Source organism: Dipodomys spectabilis, unplaced genomic scaffold (genome assembly GCF_019054845.1).
Source record: "Dipodomys spectabilis isolate Male_0828 unplaced genomic scaffold, ASM1905484v1 ptg000019l, whole genome shotgun sequence".
Lineage (NCBI taxonomy): Eukaryota > Metazoa > Chordata > Mammalia > Rodentia > Heteromyidae > Dipodomys > Dipodomys spectabilis.
The window spans coordinates 12,555,161-12,567,457 of NW_024870696.1; positions in this window are offsets into that span (position 1 = coordinate 12,555,161).

Sequence of the window (12,297 nt, forward strand, 5' to 3'; positions counted from 1 at the left end):
GATCAAGAAAATGTGGTCTATATACACAATGGAATTCTATGCCTCCATCAGAAAGAATGACATTGCCCCATTTGTTAGGAAATGGAAAGGCTTGGAAAAAATTATATTAAGTAAAGTAAGCCAGGCCCAAAGAAACATAGGTCCCATGGTTTCCCTTATTTGCAATAACTAGTATATGTCTGAGTCAAGCAGAAAAGGTCAGATAAGGTGATGTTAGGGAAATGAACCCTAAGATATGTATTCAAATGTGTTTTTTTCTTTCATGCGATTGTTTCTAACACATTTATAAGATTATTTCTTTGTTGCTTTGTATGTCCCTCCCCCACAGTATAACCCCTGCTTTCACTGTATTTGATGTTGGTATAATTTGTGGAGGGGAAGGGAAAAAAACAAATCGTTTAAATAGGGATACACGTGGATCCACTGCAACAATGAGATGTACAAGTCGTTATGTTGAAAACTAACTTTACAACTTTGGTGGGGGGGGGGTGGGGAAGATTGGATGGGGGGGAGGATGGAAAGGGGTGGGAAGGGGAAACAAAGGAGTAGGCTACAATGCTTGATAAGAAATGTACTCATTATCTTGCCCATGTAATTGTAACTCCTCTGTACAGTATTTTCACAATAAAAAAAAAAATCTGCTTTAAAAAAAAAAGAAAATTCCCCAAGCCTCCTATCTATAGACAGTAATAATGTGCAGTTTATTTAAAAAAAATTTTTTTTTTGGTTGGTCGTGGGGCTGGCCTGGGCGCTGTCCCTCAGCTCTTCAGCTCAAGGCGAGCGCTCTACCACTTGAGCTACAGCACCACTTCCGGTTTCCTGGTGGTTTATTGGAGATAGGAGTCTCACCGTCTCTCCTGCCTGGGCTGACTTTGAACCGCGATCCTCAGATCTCAGCCTCCTGAGTAGCTAGGATTACAGGCGTGAGCCACCAGCGCCCGGCTTAATGTGCAGTTTAGAAATTACTTAATTTTAGGTCTGTGCAATCACACCACAGACCATAGTGTGGCCTACTATTCTATCACTCCTCTTCACCACGATGGTGCTGGTATTTCCTGGCCAGGGATAGGTAGAGATTTTGTTTCTGCCTTATCAAACCTGGTTTCCTTTCTTCCTTGTTTCTGCTTTTCTCCCCGCACTGGATTATTTGGTTCTGTACTTTCTGAAGGCTGCATTTTCTCCTTTCTCACTCTCCTAAACCAACTCCTTGATAGCACTTTCTCCTAAAGCTAAATCCTTTTCTTTGTTGTTGGTCATATCCTTTTTTTTTTTTTGTTGGTCATATGGCTTGAACTCAGGACCTTGGCACTGTCCCTGAGCTCTTTTTGCTCAAGGCTAGTGCTCTACCACTTGAGCCACAGCGCCACTTCTGGTTTTCTGGTGGTTACTTGGAGATAAGAGTCTCATGGATTTTCTTTTCTTTTTTTTTTTTTATTGTGAAAATACTATACAGAGGAGTTACAATTACATGGGCAAGATAATGAGTACATTTCTTATCAAGCATTGTAGCCTCCTCCTTTATTTCCCCTTCCCATCCCTTCCCATCCTCCCCACCCTCCGGCCCCCCCATCCAATCTTCCCCGCCCCCCCCAAAGTTGTAAAGTTCATTTTTTGACATAACGACTTGTACATCTCATTGTTGCAATGGGTCCACCTGTATCCCTATTTAAACGATTTGTTTTTCCCCTTCCCCTCCACAAATTATACCAACATCAAATACAGTGAAAGCAGGGGTTATACTGTGGGGGAGGGACATACAAAGCAACAAAAAAATCATCTTAGAAATATGTTAGAAACAATAGCATGAAAGAAAAAAAATTTGAATACATATCTTAGGGTTCATTTCCCTAACATCAACTTATCTGACCTTTTCTGCTTGACTCAGACATATACTAGTTATTGTAAATAAGGGAAACCATGGGACCTATGTTTCTTTGGGCCTGGCTTACTTTACTTAATATAATTTTTTCCAAGCCTTTCCATTTCCTAACAAATGGGGCAATGTCATTCTTTCTGATGGAGGCATAGAATTCCATTGTGTATATATCATGGATTTTCTTGCCAGGGCTGGCTTTGAACCAGTGCCCGGCTAGCTAAATCCCTTTTTCTTCTCAGTTTAGTTCTCACTTCATTTATTCTATCAAATAACAGAAACTTGTACATGCTAGGAATTTACTTGTCTTTGGAGATATGAAGATGAAACAGAGTCCCTGCTCCTTAAGGCACAATTTATTTTGGTTGCCTTGCTAGGCTAAACACACACTACTCTTGCTGTTGACCCTTTTTCTGTTTATTCCACTAAGCCAAGTCTTCCTAACCTGTTCATTTAGCAAGCCCTTCCATAAGCAGAGTGTGTCTTCCTCCAGACTTTGGACAGCCTTGAGACTCTACTATAGTGACCATATAAAAGTATATGTGCCATGATGTGAAGATCTAAGACAGTGCTCTACACTTCTGGTGCTCTCTGTGTGATGATCCCCACCAAAAATCAAGGTATCTGAGTTACTGCCAGTTCACTGGCAGAAAGTTCCTTCTATTGTGTAGCCTGAGTCCCTCCTTCTGAAGGAAACTTCTTTTCTCCCCTGAACTCCTTTCCCTTAGAAAAGAAGGATATGCATGAGAACAAGAATGTGAAGTCAGAAAACAGAACAAAATTATTGATAAAGGGCAAAACCTCTTGGTAAAGAAAAACTCCAGCCTAAGGTTGCCACATCGTTTACATTCTCCCAGGCTGACAACTTCGCATTTTATTATGAACTTCGCTAAAAATCGCAGACAGCCTCAAGAGTTATCATGGGTTAAACTGAACTACTGTATTAGTCAGAAGCTTGCCCCCACCCAAGCTTGTATTTTGACTATTGTAATCCACAGGTATGTTTTGACTTTTGTCATCGAGTATCAATAGAATTGATAGTATCAGTCATGCTGACCAGCTCCAGATTATGTTTTGCTTCTACTTCTGCAAACTCAAGGCTATGTTTTGCTTCTGTAACCTTGCTTGCTTGCTTTACACATCACCTACATGAAAGTCCTTCCTATAAAAATCCCCCATAAAAAGCAAATGGTGCTGTTCTCTGAAGCTCTGTGAGCGGGAGACAGTTGCCACGTGGCTAATAAAAGTTTCTAGCCAGATTGACTGAGTGCTGTCATATGTTACTGGGAAATTGGAATGCTATACCTGCAGTCCTGAGACCAGCAGCATAAGCATCACTGGGAATCTGTTAGAAAAGTCAATTCCAAAGGTCAGAGAGTCATAAGCTATGTAGATTAAGATAATAATGACTATCATTGTGAAGATTAAAAGGTGTTTGTGACTTTAGCTAAGTATAACTATGCCATAGTATTGGGAAATTTATGTAGTCACCTAATCTCAATAAAATAATATTTGGGAGAAAAAAAACCAGTTCCCAAACTCTACCTTTCTACCTGCTGAATTGGAAACAGAGAATGTCCTCTCTCAATCTGAGGTTTCACAAGTGCTATAGAGGATACACATGCTACTCTGTGTGTGTGTGTATGTGTGTGTATGTGTGTGTGTGTGTGTGTGTGTGTGTGTGTGTTGTGTGCATGTACTGGTCCTAGGGCCTGAACTCAGGACCTGAGTGCTGTCCCTGAGGTATTTTTTGCTCAAGACTAATGCTTTACCCTTAGCCACAGTGTTTTTGGTAGATAATTGGAGATAAGAGTCTTACGGACTTTTTTGCTTGGGCTAGCTTTGAGTCATGATCCTTAGATCTCAGTATCCTGAGTAGCTAGGATTACAAGCATGAACCATACTGATACATGGCCATGCTTCTTAACTTTAAAGACCACTGCTCTACGGCAGGTTGTCAGTGGTCTCCAAAGCCTGAAATTCAAGGTCCACTATCTTCCCTCCGGTTCTCTCTGTCATTGACTTGTCTGAAGCATTTGAGTCTTCTCTGGGCTCTTCTGACTTCTGTTCCACTTCCGCCTGCAGGTTCTCTTAACTTTTCCCCTCTCTGACCATTTTTATTTTCAGCATCTTTGCGTTAGCTCCTCTTTCTCTGCCCCTTCTCAGGGTCCTGCTCTCAGTCCCTCCTTTCTTTCCATCTTTGAGTGAGTTCATCTCCCATCATCTCTGATTATGAAGTGTAGAGCTTCCATCCAGCGCTGCATTCCCACCTGTCTCTTCTTCATCCGCTGACCTGGGGCAGCAACAGAGCTCAATCAAATCCCAAGCCTCACACACTACTGTGCAAGTTTTCTTCAGCCAGCCCAGTCTTTAAAATTAGTCTCAAATGGCAGGTTAGAGTAGTTTGCAACTCCTCTCATTCCAAACTCACCCAGTCCTCCTATCACATCAAGTCCAGCTGATTCAGCCTTGCCAAATTGCTGTCCTTTGTCCTCGTCTCTCAGATCCATTGTGCTAGTTTGGCTGCCATTCTTTTTCACATTTGAATTTGATTGGCTTCACTTTCTTCCAATTCTATCCCCCTCTCTTCCCCCGCCCTGGTAAATGTTCTCAGGACATAGATCTGAGGATAAAATTGATTTGCTCAACAATTAATCTTTCACTTATTCAGCCGGGCTTACCAAAATTACATGGAACTATCAGTGTGCAAGTCAGGTGATACCTCCTCCTGGAGGGCCTCTTTTTTTAGGCTGGTTTCAATCTGTCTTCCTGTTCTCATGAGCCCCAACATTTCTATGATACCTTGGAGTTCTTAACTCATTTATAAGTGCATTTGAGTTAGTCATGTGAATCTTTCTCCCCTTGTCGGAATCCCCTGATACCACAAGAGTGTCTTCATCACCTCCACGGCATTGACTAGGGTCCCCAACGTGGTTTTCTGCATCAACTTGACTGTTGAGTGCCGCAGTGTCTCAGGCAGCTGTGGAATGGTGATGTGAACATCTGCAGACCCCAGATGTCATCTCTGGGATCAGTGCTGTGCAGGACCTCTAGACATGGGCCTGACTCAGAGAACCAGCTTGTAGCCAAGGAAGGACCATTCCCTAGAAATCTGCAGCCATCAGACTGTCTGCTTCCTGGGGCCTTCTTGAAATCTTTTCCCCTTCATTAGTTGCGCTTCTGGGAGTTGCCAGCTGCAGCTTCCTTTGCTCTTCTCTGGCTTCCACTGTTTGTTTATTTGTTTCCCTGTCAGCCTCTTTCTCTGGCTGTGCTTGTAAATAGAGCTGGTGACTGTCTGCCCAGGGCCTGTGCTCTGAACCTGCTGCCTATAGACTCTGGAACGTACATAGAGGATGATTCTTGGTTCAAAAGTGGCTCTGGGCACTGGCCCAAGTGATCCAGAAGGTTTTGCTCCTGATCATCCAAGTGGAACTTTACAGACATGCTCCCTCCAGCCTCTCTGACTCTCTCATTCTTGTTCTTACCGCTATGGTGCCCCCCCTGCCACATTGGGCATGGGGAAGAGGGGGCATTAGACTTACCTCAGCACAGGGTGACAAAGGACACTGAACATCTCCTACTACTTACCTGTGTCTAATGTTTTCCTTCCTTTAAAAGGTTGACATAAATTATCTTGCCAAATCTTAAGCCAAAGTGGCTTTGTTGGTTCCAAGAGGTAAGAGGGTCACCTGGTAGGCCAGGCCAAGAATACACATTTGTGTATTTTTTCTTTCTTTCTCTGTTTTATAAAGCTTCTATCCTGGCCTGATTTGGAGCAAAAACAGCTCATCTTTTCTCCCCCATGCCAGTTACCCTGCTCGATCTCCTTGTGCTCAGGTAGCCCCCTCTCCCCTCTGCCACCTCCTCTTTCTGTTATTCTCTTTGTGTTTCTCCATCTCCTGAATTCCAGAGAGCCACTGGTCCTAGGAGCCAGCTTGCGGGTGAACAAGGCGCAGAGCCGTCAGCGGGAGAGCCAGGCAGGCAGTGCCATCCTGCTGGAGCCTGCGGTCCTCCCCCGACTGCGTGGCAGAGCGCATCATCTGTCAGAGTGCCCCTCTCCCCTCCCTCTGCCTCCCTCCCCTCTCCCCCCTCCCCTGCGCTCGCTGCTTGCTCTTTCCCTTTTCATGAGATGCAAAGCCTGGCAAAGAGCAGAGCCGGGCCAAGGCTGATCAGCATGTCATAGCAGCTATTCTAGAGAGCTGTGGTAAGGTGGCTACCCTCTACCACTCTCTCTAATGTACCAGGAGGTAGCTGTCACTCAGGGCCTCACCGAACCATGCCCAGCTGGGGCCCACACCAGCCACATCTTCCCAGATGCGCTGCCCACCCCCAGACAGGTAAGAGAGAGCAGCTGCTTCCAGCAGGGCCTGGTGGAATGGCTGGCAGAGCCAGTTTTGTTGGGAGGTGTACGACACTTTGGGGGCAGAATCCCATTTTACCCTCTCACAGAGCTTCTCAGAGCAGGGCAGGCCTGCTACCCTCAGAGCAGGGGGCAGGAGTAGTTTGTTCTTCCTAGTTAGTAGGTGCTGGGTTGTGAAATGCTCTTTTGTTTTGTGTTGTCTTTCTCAGCTCCCACCGCTCAGGTCCCTTGAAAGCAGCTTTGTGGTTAGAAGGGGATCCATCTGGGTGCTGGGCTGCATTGTATCTGGACTGTGGTATGGCCTCCTTTATCTTTAGTTCCATTCACATTCTTGCTTGGCTGTTATTTAGAAGGAGTCACCTGCTCGGCTGCCTGGCTGAACACAGCATGTGTCAGTGTGCAGATCTCCAGTGCTGCCGGAGACTAACACTGGTGACACATTCCAATGCAGAGAATTGGAGGGAGATTAAAATGCACAGGTAAAAGGCTACCCATGTCTAAGCAGCAAGGTGAGGGCACAGATACCACCTACAGGAGGTAATAAGCGCTGGCTTGTCTGGATGACTTTTATAGGAGCACGGGGGAAGAGGATGGTTCTTTCTGTGTTAGAGCTACTAACTCTCAACCCCTTGTTGGATTGCATACTGAAAGTCTGGCTTTATGGTCCTTATACATTCTGATTAGGGGATGTTTGCATTCTACATTCTACTGAAATAACAAGGAAAAGCTTAACCCATCAGATCACTTGTTCTTACGTATTTGGAAAACTTTTAGTGTTTTCTTGGAGGATGGAGGAGTTTCAGCGAAGTGGGAGCTGTACTGTAGTCATGAGATCGTATTAGTGCTGGGGAAAAGTTAACATGTTCTAAACAAGCAATGTAGTGTTAGGCTAATGATTGGTATTACTGAAGGACCCACAAGCAAGCAATCCAGTAACCTAGCTTTTATTAAGCATTCACTCTTTGCTCATTCTTAGTGTAGGTTTCCCAGAAAAAGCATGCGTCTGGGCAGGGAGGCTGGCAGGATCAGCCCAAGTTAAGCTGGGTATCAGATCCTTTCTGTTAAAAAAAAAAAAAAAGGTTTCTTTCACATAGTTCCTCACATACAAAGGAACCTGAAAACACACTCATATTCTGTGTTCAGTTGAATTAACCCTTCTGGTGTGTGTGTGGGGGTTAATTTCTTAATTTCAAGGTCTTTCTCCCAGAGGTCAGTGAACTCTGACCTGGAGAACATGGATTCTTCCCACAACAGTCAAGTTATTAATGCAAGGTACTCTCAGGAGACTGAGCAAGCGTGTGTTTGGATGGCTGAGCACAACCCATTATACTTTACCTTAAGACTCCCTGCCCCCAGTTCTTCACCCCATGTGGATCTCAGTGGCAAGGGCAGCAGCAGCAGCTTCTGAACATGCAGAGATGCTGGTGGGATGCAAAAACTCCTGAGGCTCTAGATTTGTGACATCCTTGGGACATTAGCCTAATTACTTCAGGCCCTCTTGCCCAAGGCCTGTGAGCAGCTTTGCTTTGGCGATCTGGGAAATGGGAGCAATAACAAAGTACTCCATTTACTTTTCAAGGTTTCTGAGACTCAATTAAAAGGAGTAAGATGGCCTCCCTGGTTAAGATGTACTTAGCAATTTTTGGTAGGCATGTTCCCTACATTATGCTGTTTCAGCCTCCAACTTCCCAGGCAAACCATAAACTCAAGGAAGTTCAAAGGTGGAGTTCTAAGTTGTGACTGTAAAATGGCCTTATGGTTTGGAACTTCTTTCCTGCCAGTCCCATCCTAGGCTCTCTGTTTAAAAACTCTCGCTTCCTCTTTGTCCAAATACTGACACCTCTATACATACTGGAAATACCCCCTGCTTTCCTTCTGTTACTTGTAGCTTGAGATATTTTCACTGTTTTGAAATTCACTGTCTAGATTTCTATCAGGATCTTTGTAGCACTCTCTGTATGCAATTTCCAAAAAGCCTTTTGAATTTTTCAACAAAAGATCCTAGAAGGAAGAGGGTCTCAGAAGAGCTGAGTGGGTTAAGGTAGATTTCTACCAGGGCCTTGTCTGTCAAGATAACATACCAGGGAGAATTTGCTCAGCATCTCTGTGCATCAGAGTGCACCCACACAGCCCTTGCCCCTCCTCCCACCCCCAGTGCACCCGGCACATGCAAAGCAGCTCACTAAGAGCTCTCATTTCCCAGAGGACTCTGAATTGAAGAGCAGATTCCAGTGGGAGAGCTGTCCCCTGAGTCCCTGTCTACAGGGCACTATTTCCTTGTGGTGTGGCTGCAACTAAATTCCATTGCTGATGGCTGTGGATTTTTCCCTTCTTCCTGAGCTAGGTAGCCAGTCCGATTAGAGCTAGAAGGGAGGACAGGAAAGCCATTGCCTGAAGTCATTAAAAATGGAGGATTAGAAAGAGCTTATTTTATATTCAGAGGAGGGGGAGAACGTTGAAGCTGCTTTCTGCCAACAGCTGTGGACCCTGACAACAAATGGTAAAGCTTTTGTTACTGTCTAAGAAGGGAAAGAGATTGATAACCTGGCACTGAGAGATAGGACCAGACAGCCACGTTTCAATTGTTGTGGTGCCTCCTACTTACAGCCCCAAGGCTTTGCGAGACACATCCTCTTTTCTCCCTACCTCTCACCCTACTGACTTTCCTATGTAGCCCCCTGTGCTATATGGCCCTTGCCTTTTTTGACGGATGCTCTCAACATGACTTTATGTTTTCATAGGATAAATCATTTGCGTCTCTGCCTCAGTAATTCTTCTGTTGCAGCATAGGTAGTTGGGCTTGCTTTAGTACTGTTGACTTCAAAGATAAGAAAGTGACATCCTAAGTGAAGGTGGACCTAGCTTGAAGGGCAAGCGTTGGAGCTTGAACCCTTGTCATCTGTGCCACCTTTATGACTCCATGTTGCCCCTGTGGGCACCATGCTACTCCCAACCTGAACACGATCTCATTTATCCTATTGGCTGAGTCAGGTCAATTCAACAAAAACATATTGAGCATCCTGTCAGTGTTGGGAGCTGTGAAAAGTTGTGTAGATGTAGATGATAAATATATCCTTTATAATAAGTATAAGAAATTCCATGTATCCATGCCTGGCACATTGCTTGGCACACAAGGATACTTTAGACTTAGATGAATGAATGAATATACTTCCTGTGACCTTGAGAAATGTAGAATCTGGTGGGCAAAGAGAGATGAGAGTATCTCCTATGCTAGGAGTTGAGGTAGAGAAATATGTGCAGAGCTAAAGAGGTACAGAGAATACTTACACACTTGAGTAGGTGGAAGAATCTTCTTGGAGGAAGCAGTCTTGAAGTTCAGCTTGAAGGTTGAGTAGAACTTTGGTCAAGGCCACTCTTGTAAGAAGGAATAGAACCAAAAAGGCTGAGAGCTATGGAACCCTGTGGTATGGGCTCAAGAAGATTAGCAATATGGAGTTGTTGGAACATGAGCCTCATGCAAGGAGAGTGGTAGACAACTCTTAAGGGGGGGCAGGACTCTGACTATAGGGGTTTAATGTTACCAGGATCTCTATTAAGCCCAAAGTAGGGGAGTTTATAGGGTAAGAGAAGAGAGCACAGATGCATTTATAATTCAAACAGGTGACCATGACTGCAGAATGGAGTTGAACTTAAGGATGTATGCTAGATCAGAGACAAACTACTGTGAGCATATCAGCCAGAGACCATGCATGAATCAGGGCCATGAGGACTGGAACTGGGACAAGGGTAGTAGGCATGTAAGGAAAAAGATGCATTTGAGATCTGTGGAAGAGAGTTAATCAGCAGGATTTGTCCTGGCTTGAGTGACCCAGCCAGTGGAGGAGCAGTCTCAGAGATTGATAACCAGCAATTCCAGGGGCAACTAGGGTCTAAAGTATGTGTTGAGTGGTGGTAGGGGAGAGGGGAGGAGGCTAGGGGGGTAGAGTGGGGATGTCAAATAAAATGGCTCAGGGAGACAGGAGATGCAATGCGTTTGATGAGATGTAGATTTCCCTTGCTTGTACTGGTGTGTCTAGCAATCCAGAGGCCACAATGGTCTACATAATTGGGAGGGGAGCTGAATTTGGAGAAATGGTCCATATACCCCGTGCATGTATGAGTACAGGCAAGGATACCAGGCATCATGTAAAGAAGGAAGGCAGGAAGCTAAGGTTAAAGAGAAGGGAAGGGGCTGGGAAGGTGGCTTAGTGGTAGAGTGCTTGCCTTGCATGCATGAGGCTCTGGGTTTGATTCTCTTGCACCACATAAGCAGAAAAAGCTGGAAGTGGCGCTGTGGCTCAACTGGTAGAACGCTAGCCTTGAGCTGAAGAGTTGAGGAAGAGCGTCCAGGCCCAGAGTTCAGGCCCCATGACTGACAAAAAAAAAAAAAAAAAGAGAAGGGAAAATCTTCTGAATAGGGTGGGCAGAGGAGATGTAGCCAACAAAAGAGGTATGGGGAAGGGCCATCAGATGATTATTAAATTTCCAATGATTATTAAATATCTAATCAATGCTCAAAATTTGTCTCTGTCTGTCTCTGTCTCTGTCTGTCTGTCTCTGTCTCTGTCTGTCTGTCTGTCTCTCTCTCTCTCTCTCTCTCTGCATCTATGAGACAGAGTTTTGCTATATAGCCCAGACTGGCTTTGAACTTACCACCTCCCTACCTCCATCTCCTGAGTGTTACATGATTACAGACATGCACTACCAGGCTCAGAAAAATTTGTTACTTTTCATTTGAATCAAGATCTGGCATAAACTCCATGCATTTTCTTTGTTTGATGGTTATTTGGGAGAGGTTTGTTTTTATCAGCACCAACAACTTTGTCTGAGAGGCAGTATTGTGTAATCTTGTTTCCTGATTTGATGTCAGTTTCCTCAGTGTTGCTATACCAGTTAGTTATATCATTGCTCTAAATGGCAATTGCAGGTCTAGTAACTAAGCCCCCAAAGTTTAACTTTAAAGTTCTTTCTAAAGATAGCTAGAGGGGGAGGATAAAAAAATATGTGAATATAGGAAAAAGGACAGTTACTGAGTAATAAGGAGGCTAATGAAGGCCCAAGAGGAAGAAAGAAAATCAGAATGGTGACAGACTTAAAAGGTAAGGGCCTCCCTCCAGTGAGACGATCACTCTAAAATGCGCACAAATGTGTTATGAATGTCTGTGCCATTTCAAGGAGCAGTGACTTAAAAAAGGGAGTCTTTCAATTATTATGTTCTACCATTATAGCTCCCATTCCCAAACAGCTTAGTGTCAGAACAGACATTCAAGAAATCCCTCTGCCAATAGAGAGACCATAGGAATTATCTTTCCATTTTACAGATGGCAAAACAAATTGATAGAGTCAATAGTAAAATAAAGATGGCTCCCTTTATTAAAAGTCCTTTGTATTGGGCACTGGTGGCTCATACCTGTAATCCTTCCTACTCAGGAGGCTGACATTTGAGGAGCATGATTCAAAGCCATCCCAGGCAGGAAAGTCTGTGATATTCTTATCTCCACTTAACTACCAAAAAGCTAGAAGTGGAGCTGAGCCTCAAGTGGTAGAGCACTAGCCTTGAGTGAATAAGCTAAAGGAGAGTACATGCACACACACACACACATACACGAGTCATTTGCCACACACACACACACACACACACACACACTCACATACACGAGTCATTTGTCACTTGTCAATTACTGTAGTGAACAACCTATTCCCTCATCTCTCTTAATCCTTTTAATGAGCCTAGGATATTGGTACCATTCTTATCTTTACTTTATTCCTGATAAAAACAATACTCACAGTAAATAACTTATCCACAGCTGCAGATTTGTAAAATTACAGAGCTAGGATTAAAATTTAGGGTAGTCAAACTCACTGGGCTTTCCTTCCAATTCTGTCTGCTCTGCATCAAAAATCAACCCCCCCCTTTATTTATTTGTTGGTAAAATTCCATTGAAATTTTAGGAAGCGAAGATCATCTCCAAATATTATTACAATAGGGAACAGTATACTGGAATTTATGAAACATTTTACAGAACTTCACATTTCTCCCTTGTATCTACCTTGGAAATTAGAC